Below are 12730 nucleotides of genomic sequence, written 5' to 3'. Positions count from 1 at the left end.
CTGTGTGTGTCCAAGACCTGGAAGCAAAAGAAACACATGTACAGCTGGTCCTATAAGTCTAAAACTCAAAAAAGACAAATCCAGTGACCAAAATCAGAACTATGGTGAGAAAGCAGGAAGTTCATGACAGAGGTGCATGAGAAAGATTTGGGTATGGATAAAATGTTCCATGTCATGACTAAAGTGATTGCATGGCTGTACATGTTTATAAAAAGTCATTTAGTTATACACTTGAAATTGGTGACTTGCAGGTAAGCAGTAACATTTCAATAAAGATAACCAAAGGAAAGAAAAAGAAATTAGTCACACAACCTGAGTTCTCTGAGCTTGTTTCTTCAGCCACAAAATGAGAAAATCTTAACTGTGGCCTCACTTGAGGGCAGTGTTACTCCAAGCAAGGATATGCCTGCATCCTCCAGGAACTAGAGATCCCCAGGCTCATTCAGACTGACAGGAATTCCCAAGATGGAGCCCAGATCTGTGTTTGAACAGGCTGTTCCAGTGTGGAATAGTTCTTCCCTCCTAAAGGGAGAAATACTCTTAAATTTCTAGCCCAACATGTATGGAGGCGTATGTATATAAATTTACACCACTCACAACTTCCCTTGTAAGCCTTTTAACACCTGACTGCCTAGTATTCATAGAATATGAGGTATCTCATGAGCAAGCACCTGGATCCACACTATGTGAATTGGTTGTGAGGGTCTAAGTATGTCTGTAGTTACCAGACAGCAGAATTACTCCTTTAAAAAGGACCTATTTGATTTTTTTCTTTTCCTAAAATTCTTTTCTTCCTTATTTCCTTCCCTTTTTTTCTTTTTTTCTTTTTTCTTTTTTCTTTTTTAGAGGGTGGCAGGAGTTCAACACAGTTTTTCTCTGTGTAGCCCTGGCTATCCTGGAACTCTTTTTGTAATAGACCAAGCTGGTCTCAGACTCAGCGATCCATATGCCTCTACCTCCTGAGTCCTGAGATTAAAGGTGTGCACCATCATAATAGGGCTTCTTTTCCTGAAATCGTAAAGCCTTAGCAGGAGACACACTTAGTGCTTCTGGTTACTCCCTATTTTTGGGGGGGGGGTAACATTTTTGATAAAGAATGAAGCTACAGCTGCATCTAGTTGAGCAGTGTCCCAGATAACACACAAGTTCTAGATTCAGTCATACTCAAAGTCATGTGTTCTATTGCTGGACTTTTTAGTTAAATAAACCAACAGATTCCCCTTTACCTTTAAGCTAATTTATTTTAGCTTTTAGTTTATTACAACAAAAATGGGCTGACTAATAAGCCTTTCAGCCCTGAACAGTAAGTATTTAGATGACTCAAAATAAAAGCCTATGTACAAAATATTTGCATGTTGAGTGACCTGTTACAGCAAGCTCCTGTACCACTCACAAGCAAGTACTGCTTCCTCCTCTATCACCAACGCTGGATCTGCAGAGATTCCAGAAACTATATATCCACTGCTGATCAGTTCAAAAGATCAGAAACATCTAAGCTCCCAATCCTTCTATTCCGGAGGCAAACAGGGCTGCTTCCCTAGGTGAAAACTCCTACGGAGCTAGTGATATATTGGGATCTGAGTGCTGCCTCTATCCTTTGGCTCACAGGTCCTCGGTCAGGTGTGGATAGCTATGTCATGACTGTCTTTCACAGCAGGAGGTTATGATCACAGTGTATAGAGACCACAATGGCTGAGGCAGCTCCTCTATAACAGGATTACCCAGCTACCTACAGAAATAATGCTGACAGACACTAAGTGGCCCTGGGTAACTAGGTTGTCTTGGCTAAGTCCCTTTCTTGAGGCTCAGCTGCCCCACAGAACACTCAACCACAGTTAACCTGCTGCCACCAGAGCTATCATCAACCCATAGGAGAACCCCACCTATTCCCAGCACATGGTCTGTCTTGTTCCAGGAAGATAGATGATAGAAATTATGGCTTTTACTGCTTTGAAGGCTCAGAAAGGTAAGTAAATGGAACCAATGAAAAGAGGCTTGACTTCCTGGTGACATGAAAGCAGGCTCTCCGGCCGAGTTACCTCTCTGTCCTTGAGCCACTGGATCCAAATTCTGGGAGGGCTTGGCTCTATTACCAGCTTTGCTTGCACTGAAACCCTCTCTCTGAAAGAAACTACATTCTCAATAGCTCATGCCTGAGGTCAAAACTTGCAACCCAGATAATTCCTTTAAGACTCAGAAACAGGAATGATATTGATAGTGAAGATAAATAAATGTTGTCATTGTCTTCATTCTTTTCCAGTTACGTGAAATGGGAACATACTTTCTTAATTAAGTCTCTGTGGTATGTGGGCACTTAGAGGGCAACCAGATCTCCCAACAGAAAGCCAGAACACAGGCATAGAGGACAGCAGGGCTCCCCTCTGATGGCCACAAGACCTGAGTGCAATCCAGTGGCTACCCAACACCCTCCTTGGCGCTGGGAGAGCTGTTGGCAATCCTTCTGGATCAAGCAAGGAACACCCATGGGTGGTGGCTTGGGGAGGAATAACCATGACTGAAACCTGCTTATAACTGTTTTCATTGTTGCCCCAAGCACTCCTTGAACTCGAGCCAAGGAAAATGTACGTTCCATTTCAGGAATAAGAGCAAGAATGAAATGTGGCTTCCTGAGGAAATGGAAATGCTAACACCGGGGCCCTCTGAAATGAAACCACATGTTATGGTAAATGAAGGGGGCGGGGGCTTTAAAAGGGATTTCTGCAGCCATTTCTCTTCCAATGTACTTCATTTAATTTTGTTTCCCTAAAGCATCAGGTTATTGGCAAGGAGATAAGTTCCTCATAGTCCCTTCAGTGGGAAACTCATGTGGAGAATGGATTAAGTTCACAAGTCTCTATTCTGCCATATGACAGGTGTAATAAAATAAACAGAAAAGGTGATTTGAAATCAGCTTTCTCTCAGAAATTCTTGCCAAAACTGGAAAAAGCGGTCTGGCTTTTTCTCTGAGGAAAAATAGTCTATGATGTTGGAGAGGCATGGTAGCTTCCTGCGAAAGGGCAGTTCCTTGCAGTCTGCTCCTTAAAAAGGAGCATGAAAAGGGAAACATTTGGTATTTAGTCAGCAACAACTGAGCAAGTTCTGATTACTTCAAAATTGATGCTTTATATAAATAAAAATGACACATTACACAAACACACTCTCACCGAAACTCATCTTCCTGTGACTCTCATTCCAGCCTCTAGTTTTACTAATGCCTGTGCTTGGCACATATCTTCAAAATATCATAAATATAAAGCCCAGGTTTTACAGGGTTGGTGGCACTTGGACAAACCATGTGTCAAGATCAACAGCTTTTGGAGCAGGTGCGAACAGGCAGAGGGAAGGAAGAATGCCTGCCTGTACAAGTACATCAGGAGGGTACCTGGAAATCCAGGAAGGGACTAGTGCTGATATTGACAGGAGTGTGGAGATACAGCGTTCACACTGGGGCCTCTTTAAAATACCATAACCACAGAGCCAGGCAGCGACCTCCTCCTCATTCTTAGAGTATAGAAAAGCAGAGAATATAGATATTTCCTCACAGTGGGAATGGGATGATGAGCTGGAAAATTAAGAGGTATGGTGAGAGTAATTGGAGGAACAGCTCGGGATGATGGGCCCAGAATTCTAAGAAGAGCTCAAGACAGAATCAAGTTCCAAATCTGATTCTCTTTCTTGCCAGTTTGTAAAGGAGTGGTTGTAAGCACTGGATATGAACTGCTTTCCTCTACCCCCAAAGTTTCTCAGTGACTGAAAGCCTCATTTCTGCAAACTACTCAGAGGACATGACACCTGGTGGCAAAAGAGTTACCTGGTGCATCAGTGCTGGCTCTTTGGAATGCTAGGTGCAAGGAGGACACACACAAATGCATGACCTGTGCTTGCTTCTACTTTTATAAATGTTAAAATTGTCACAGATGGAGGTTAACAACGCTTCTAAAGGCCCAGCAGAAAAATCAGTGAAGAGCCTGGAAAGCAAAGATCTGTGACTGTCAGTTGTCCAAGTTTGCTCAAGAGGTGGGAAACTTGTAGTGCTCAGAACTATTTTACTTTGCAAGCCTGAAGCAGAACCTCCCAGCAATTTGGGACCAGGGCTGCCACAGAGCAACCAAGGAAAGGGTGGTTTAGGGTGACTGCTGTTCTCTACCCTGGGGCCCTGCTGCAACCATCCTAGGAATACCATCCAGGTACAGGGGTATTCTTTCTATTGTTTTTGTTTGTTTGCTTGTTTGTTTTCTCTTCTTGAAACAAAATTTCTATTCAGACCTATACAGTTTAGACTGCAAATGCCCAGGCCACACCAAGGCAGACAATATCAGCACTGGGACAGAATGAATGCTTTGTGAAAGTTTACCAACACTATATTCCTATAAGATTTGGCTCACTACTGTGCACCTGCAACAGTACACGGCCCAAACAGCAGCACAGGTGTATACGTAAAATGAATGAGCAAACTAATGAAAGAAACAATCCTACTCCAAATCTCAGGCCATTTCCTCTGCACCCCTCCATGGTCAATCTGCTGGAAATAAGGTTCATCCCAGATGGTTAACTGTCACTAATATGCCTCCTATCCAACAGCAATGAAAGAGGTCCAGGTGTCTTGCTGGATTCTAGGTACCAATCAGAGCTACTGGGACTCAGTCTGTGCATTGGCAGGCACCAATGGATGCCCAAGACTCTCTCTCAACTCAATGCAAAAAAAAAAAAATGGCGCAGAGCTCCCAGGATCAAGGAGAAGTGGACCTGAGCCCAGCTGGCTTGACACTTTTTAAAGAGCACAGAGCTGGACCAGGGAACTGTACTTTGCCTCTGGCCCCACCTCTGACCTTATATGACCCTGAGTCCATCATCCATGAACTTTCCTGTTTTGATAGTGCCACAGGGAGGTTGTCTTGTTGGTGGATGTGACATCAGAACCCCTGAGATCTTTAAGCTCATTCTGTTGCCCTCCTACTACGTCTGTAAACATGAGCTTCAAGGTAATATTTTCTGATGACCTTGGGTGTTGAGGAGCCTCAGCTTTCTAAGCCCTAGAACAGAGAGCTGTGGAGAAAAAGGGTGGTTACTGCACTTTTTGGAGCATCATGTTTTTCTAAGCACTTCTGTTGCTCTAATATGACAACACCCTTCTGGCTATGCAAGCCTACTGGGGAAGAGTTTAGGCCAGGTGGGGCTCTGTATCTTCCAAAGTTGGGTCCACTTTGCCTTTCAAGGGCCAAGACTGGCTTCACCAGGAGAAATGAGCTAATAACACAAACTACAGGAAGGCCAGGCCAGAAAGTGGTGGAGGGCAGCCACCTAAATATCAACCTCCACAAGCTAACTGAACTATCTTCCCCACCCCTGGACCAGGTGTCCCTACTTCTTCCTGGGCCATTGGCCAGCATATAGTGAGTTAACAGCTACACAGCCCTAAAGCAGCTTGAGAAGTGAATGCCTGGGAAGGTTGAATTAATGATGGTTTACCAAATGACCTGATGTCTCTGGGTTGGCAATTTCTCAGTCCTAAACATGATTTTCCTCAACATGATTCCCAATTGGACTCAGACAGCTTTAGCCTGTGCATTCAGGGCAGGCATTTCACCAGTGAATGCCCAGAACTCTTTCTCAACCTGGTGCAAAGAAATGAGACTTAGCATGAAATTCAGTCTGCCCCTCAGCCCTCATTCTTAGAATGTCAAACAGCACCTTCATGTACTGGCTAGACGAGCTAAGAGAATGATTGGGATGATCCTCTCCAGTCTTGCTATGGAAAACTAAACCTGACATCACCTTCTTGAATCTTCAGTTCTGCAGAATGAACCACACAGGGTTGTGTAACTTACATTTTGCCTGATGCCTTTGGCTACTGTCCCAAGAAGCAGCCTCGCTCATCAGCCAAGCTAAAAGCCCTCTCTGTCTTACTATCTTCTCCCTGTAGTGCCTGGAACAGTCTACATTCTTATGAAATGACCAATATATGATTGATTAAAGAGCAGTAGCAGCCCCAAAGAACCAGTTATTCACTAGGATCCTGTTTTATACTTCTTTTGTCCCAAACAAATCTGGTATTCCTGTTTAAAGGGGGAGTCTTCAAGTCCCCAGTTGTCCCAAAGTCAATGTTTGGCTTTAATGGGGTATTGGAATGCATTTCCCCAGCACATTCCTGTGCTGGGACCTACACGGAGGAGAGTCTTTAAGCCAACAGGACAGAAATATAACAGGTATTGGCCTACCTCAGAGCCAGCAGGGGACTAGGCTACCTCACTTCTCACACAACCAAACACCTAGCACAGCACCAGACATGGAGCTATGAGCAATAGCATTTGCTGAGCCTGTAAATGAACAGATTAAGATCTAATAATACAGGGCCAGACAATCGTGTTGCTGAGGAAGAAGACTGCCAAAAGTTCAAGGCCATCCTGGATTACATGGTGAGTTTCAAGTCAGCTAGGGTACAGTATTAGAAGTACTGCATAGAAAGAAGAAAGAAAGAAAGAAGAAAGAAAGAAAGAAAGGACAAGAAAGGAAAAAGAAAGAAAGAAAGAAAGAAAAGAAAGAAGAAAGAAGAAAGAAAGAAAGAAAGAAAGAAAGAAGGAAGGAGGAGATGTGAGGAGGAAATTCTAGCTGAGTTGATGCTTATCTAGCACATCTGAGGTCCAGGATTCAATCCATAGTACCACGTGATACAGGCATAATGGTACACACCTGTAATTCCAGCACTTGAGAAGTAGAAACAGGAAATCAAAGCTAGGATCCAATTTTCTGCTACTACACCTAGTAAGTTTGAGTCCCAGCCTAGGTGAAATGAAACCCAATGCAAAAGCAGCTATTAAATGACTGCATGCTAATACATGTCATTTCCAAATTTCTCCCTATGCTGGGCCAGGGTTAGGGTTCAAGACTCTATAGGAAAAACAGTCCCTCCTATATGAGCATCAGATGAATAAAGGCAAAGATCCTTTATTAAAACTTCAAGATCCCCCAAGCAATCAGGATGTCTCAGAGTGTAAAGATACTTGCCGCCAACTCTGACAACCTGAATCTGATCCCCAGGATCCATGCAGTAGGAGAGAACTGACTGCTGCATGTGGCCCTCTGGTCTTAGACTTGTAGAGTGGCATATGCAAACCCCAAAACATAAATAAAATGTAATTTTAAAACTTGAAAAAAATCCAAGGGACTGGAAAGACGGCTCAGCAGTTAAGAGCACTAACTGCTCTTGCAAAGGATCTGGGTTTGGCTCCCATCACACATATGGAGGTTCACAACTACTCCAGTTCCCGGGGATACAGCTCCCTCTTCTAGCCTTTGCAGGGAGCAGACATACACACAGTGTGCTGACATGCACAAAGGCAAAAATCCCATACTCATAAAATAAAAATAAATAAATCTTTATTTTAAAAAATAATATTTTTGTGTATGTATTTATACTGGGAATCAAACCTGCATCCTCTGGAAGAGCAGCCAGAGCTCTTAACAGCTGAGCCATTTCTCTGGTCCCCCAAATAAATAAACCTTTCTTTAAAATTCCAAGATCTTCACTCAAGGACTCCCACACACCTGGCACAAAGACCCCATTGGAGGCTATTCTAGGCTCCTCCCTGGGACGTGACACTTTGAACACCACAAGGCAGATCTACTCTGTCAGTCTAGACACCAGTAATGGATGCCACACAGGTGTCTCATATAAATTCTTCAAGGGCCTTCTTCTGCAAGGAACCAAATAGATACTTTAATCATCAGAGGCAAAGGAAGTAAAATGCCTCATGCATTTTCATTTTTATCTCATAAAAGAGCACAATCAATTTGTCAGCATGCAGTACCACTTCTTGCGAAACACCAACTTATTTTAGACTAAAGCTTTCTAAGCTATACAACACCGAATAGACGCAGGCAGAACCTCACACATGCTTCTCCTTGCTTCTTTCTGTTGGAAGAGTCCCACATATCTCATGATGTCTAGACCCCATAAGTTTCCTCACAGCTGATACTGCTCCCTAGTTCTGCTCCTTTCTTCCTCTTGACAACCTTGAAAAGGATATTTAACTGATGGAAAACCTAAAAACAATCCTTCTGGGTGACATAACATGGACGATAAGTGGGGAAAAAAGTAATTGGATTGATCAAAAATACAATTTGGCCAGACATGGTAGCACATGCCATTAATCCCGTACTCGGGGGAGGACAGAGATAGGCATATCTCTGTAAGGTTTGAGGTCAGCCTAGTTTATAGAAACTAATTCCCGGACATCCAAGGCTACACAAAGAAACCCTGCCTCAACAAAGAGGTGTCCCAAATAGACCATAACCACTAATCTCAATATATTACATTGCAGAATTTTTGTATATTGACACAAAATTTAAGGTTATTTTTGTAACACTGTATATATGTTTTCATTCTTGTTTAAGGTATTATACCTTGAAGCTCGTTTTAAAAGATTTGTAAAGTTTTAGTATTTTAAAGCTATTTAGGATAATAATTACAGGTTTAATAATCATCTATAGCTATCAAACTTATAGTCATTGTTAGGTATATTTTCAAGGTCATACAGAGATATATTTTAGATAGGTAGGTATCTACAAAACACTTCAAAGACCTACAGAATATGGTATTTAAAATGTTTTAATAACATAAGGCTATTCATGACAGTGAGACACATATGCTCCTGGACACACCAATTTATTTTTTAAAAAAGATAATAGGCAGTGAAGAATCTCTATATGGAGTTTTCTTTCCTTATGGCAAAATCTAGGCATTTGGGTAAGCACAACCACCCTTGCCTCAACTGCTGACAATATGCTGTCCAAACTGAACCAGCAGGACATAAAGAAATGTGACTGTCAAACTTAGCCAAGATAGGGTAGGACAGTCCTTCAAAAATTCCTGTTTCACAGAAAAGTCTGTCAGATAGTCTAAGCCTGTAGGCCAAAGATGGAGCTCCAACATACAAAGGAAACTTAGGTGACTGTCCAGTCAGTTGTTTTCTTGTTATTTCTTTTAGTTGTGGAAGTGGTTTGCACTGCACTTCCTGTTTACTCATGTTAATAGTATATCCCCTGTGGGGTCTTTGACTGAGTTGAAGACTAAGTAGTTATAGCTGCAGTTTTTACTTAGCTATGATACAAGGTAAACTAGGTACAAAACCTTATGCCAAAACAATGGATTGGACATTGTAATTCTCACCTGATAATTGATCTTATTGTTTATAGTTTTACTTGTTAGAGTTAAAACCTTTCCTTCTAGCTGGGTGGTGGTGGCACACATTTTTATCCCAGCACTCAGGAGGCAGAGGCAGGTGCATCTTTGTGAGTTCAAGACCAGCCTGGGCTACGAGACCTAGTTCCAGGACAGACTCAAAAGCTACAGAGAAACTGAGTCTTGAAAAAGAAAAAAGAAATGAAAAAAAAAACACTTTTTCATCTATTTAGACAAAAAATGTGACATGTTGAGGAATAATCTTTTTTTTTTACAATGTGAATATGGTGGTCACTATGATTGATTTAATAAAAAGCTGAATGGCCAATAGCTAGGCAGGATTTGGGGGGCAGAGAAAATGCTGGGAAGAAGAAGGTGGAGTCACAAGTAGTCAGATACAGAGGAAGCAGGAAAAGTAGTACAGAGTAAAGGTAATAAAGGTCACAAGGCAGAAAGTAAATTAATAGAAATGGGTTAATTTAAGTTACAAGAGTTAGTTAGAAACAAGTCTAATAAGATATCCTTAGTAAATTGGCAGCATGGGAGAGAATGGGGAGAGTAGTAGTAGGGAGTGGGGAGGGAAAGGAGGGAAAGAGAGGAGAACATGAGGAATCCAGAAGATTGAATTGGGTAAAGGACAGAGAGGGAGAACAAGAAAAAGATATCTTGAAAGAGAGAACCATTGTGGGGTTAGTGAGAAACTAGGCACTAGAAAAACTCCCAGGAAACCACAAAGGATGACCCTAGTTAGAATCTAAGCAACAACAGAGAGTGTACCTAAACAGCCCCTCTCCGTAATCAGATTGATGACTATGTTAATTGTCATCATAAAACCTTCAACCAGTAACTGATGGAAGCAAATGCAGAGATCCACGAAGCACTGGTCCAAACTCCTAGACTCCAGAAATTACAAGGCAAAGGGGTCAAGACCATGGTGGGGGATACCCACAGAAACAGCTGATTCAAGCTATGGCACTCACTAACCCTGGAATGACAGCTGAGGAACCAGTATAAGACCAAACTAGGCCCTCTGAATGAGGGTGACCAGTTGTATGGCATGGGCAGTTGATGGGACCACTAGCAGTGGAACTAGTTTATCCCTAAGGCATAAACTGGCTCTTTGGAGACCATTCCCTACAGGGATATCTACTCAGCTTAGATAAAGGGGCAAGAGCTTTGGTCCTGCCTCAAGTGATGTGACGACTTTGTTGTATTCCCCCATAGGAGTGCCTCACCCTCTCTGAGGAGTGAGGGTATGGGGGGTGGGGTAGAGTGGAGAGAAAGTTAGGAGGAGTGAGATGATGAGAGGGAGAGGAAACTGGGTTTGGTATGTAAAATAAGATTGTTTTTAAAAATTTTTTAAAAAAGAAAAGAAACAAGTTAAGAAATCAGCCAAGCTTTCATAATTAATAAGAGTCTCTATGTGGCTATTGGGAGCTGGCAGGTGAGACAGAAAAAGTCTGACTACAGAAGTGATGTGGGATTCCCCCTCTGTATGCTATGAATACCACTGGTTAATAAAGAAAACTGTCTGAGCCCGTGATAGGGTAGAGTAGAGCTAGGCAGGGAAAAACTACACTGAATGCTGGAAGAAAGGAGGTGGACTTAGGGAGAAGCCATGCAGCCACTGCCAGAGATAGAATGGTAGAACCTTGCCGGTAGGCCACAAACCTCATGGTAAAATATAAAATAATGGAAATGGGTTTAAATTAAGATGGAAGAGTTAGCCAATAAGAAGTTAGAGCTAGTGGGCCAAGCAGTGATTTAATTAATACAGTTTCTGTGTGGTTATTTGGTTCTGGGTGACTAGGATGAACAAGCAGCCTCCTACTACATAGAAGACTGAGGAATTAAGTCCTCAAATCTCTAAAATCACATGTTCACCTCAAGATGGTAGAAATGCTAAACATTTTTTTCCTTATAGAATACTATTTAGTCTTCCTTCCTGGAGGTATCCTAGGCTATCTTCATTAGAAGGACATTTCAGAGTTACAGTTTGAGGTTCTGAAGGTCAACAGAACTACTTCTGGGGTATAGAACATAAATTAAATACCTTGGTTCTAAGAACCTAATTTTGTTTTCCCAAGAAGCCAGAATTGTGCAAGACTGTCTCATCCTGGCTGTGTTCTCAAGGGCACAAGAGACAATGCTGAGCTGGTCATCCAGGTCAACATTACTCACAAGGGACCTCCTCAAGAGGTACTAAATATGGGTTGGTTTGGGAAATCGTCTGACTGTTTATTATTCCCTATCATCTTCAACTTAGAACCTTGGGTGGAGTGCTGGGCCTATGCTCTCATGGCTGCCTTCCCAGGATAAAAGCAAAGTCCTGCACATGACAGGTCTTTGGAGTGAAGGGGTAGCTGAATAGATAGTAGCACGGGTCAGAACAGTCAGAGCTACCTGACACAAATAGAATTACATTGCTAAAGGAAGCGCCTCAATTTACGTCCTTGATTTCCCCTGTCCAGCTGCCATCCTATTCCCTTCCACACTAAGTCACAGAAGTGCTACATGGTTGGGTTATATCAACCTACATTAGCTTTGCTAGGCTAGACAGAGACTCAAAGATCCCTTGCCCCATCCATGGGGAGAAGGTCAGTTCCGGGAATAACAGCTCCAGTTCATCTGAGTTTACTGACTGGTGGATAGCAAGATGAAGCAGACCTGAAATTAACCAGATTCCCCTAAATATAGACCACAATTCCTCTTCCTAGTATGTGGTGCATGCACACATAACTCCTTCAGAAAGCCTTAGATTTTACCTCAGTCCCACCTGTGGGCTCCTATAAAAAAATTCTCTACATAACTTCTCTGATTACACCTCCTTGTATATCACAGCATCCCAAAACAGTGAAAGGGCACAGGATGTGTTAAGAACTAAACTGTATCCCTTCCATTGAAGCCTTAACTCTCAATGTGATAATATTGGGAGATGAGACTTGGGGGAGGTGATAACAGTATCTGAGCTCATCAGGATGCGGCCCTAATCTGTGGGTCTTGTGTCCTTATAAGAAGAGGAATTAACAATGGGAGTCAGAAGGAAGGTCATTGAGGATACAGTAAGTCAGGAAGAGGCTTCACCAGAAACCATTCCAAAAGACACCGTGATGTTGGTCATGCAATCTCTGGACGCTGTTAGACAGTTAAGTTTTCTGTTGATTAAGCTGCAAGTGGCATTTTGGTGGAGCAGCCCCCGGAAGACTGAAATAATGGTATATGGACAGGAGTGAGCTGTGAGACTTAGCTCTACCACTTTTCTAAGGTAATGCTTATGACCTCTGTTGAATCACTTGGCCCTATTTCCAGGCCTGTAACAGAGCTTGCTAACGTTATCTCCCACATGACTTCTGAGAGAACTGTGGAGGAAGAGCTAGTGCACTTCACATGGGACAAAAAATGGGGGACATGGGACTAATAGGAGCAGGCCAGAAGATGGCTAGGTGAGTGGCAGGAGCATGAAGGCTGGGCAAGAGGTTGGCACAGTTCAATCTTTGTTCCCACTTAAGACCTAGAACATGCCAGTCAAATCTCAAGATCAGGCCTTGG

General features: G+C 42.6%; 1 protein-coding gene across 4 annotated transcripts in view; it reads right to left on the bottom strand.

Moving 5' to 3' along the window:
• The window catches only part of Grk5 (G protein-coupled receptor kinase 5), a 198263-nt gene that overhangs the window by 73679 nt on the left and 111854 nt on the right, over window positions 1–12730 (bottom strand). Inside the window, exon 2 of one of the 4 annotated variants that reach the window (XM_038327031.1) lies at window positions 313–522. The exons of the other annotated variants lie outside the window; for them this stretch is intronic. The gene's annotated coding sequence lies outside the window, so the exon portion shown is untranslated. The remainder of the gene's footprint in view (window positions 1–312; window positions 523–12730) is intronic. 4 annotated transcript variants of the gene reach the window in all.

Source organism: Arvicola amphibius, chromosome 1 (assembly GCF_903992535.2).
Source record: "Arvicola amphibius chromosome 1, mArvAmp1.2, whole genome shotgun sequence".
NCBI classification, from domain to species: domain Eukaryota; kingdom Metazoa; phylum Chordata; class Mammalia; order Rodentia; family Cricetidae; genus Arvicola; species Arvicola amphibius.
Note: the sequence above shows the minus strand (reverse complement) of the source record. Positions and strands in the feature narration are given on the sequence as shown.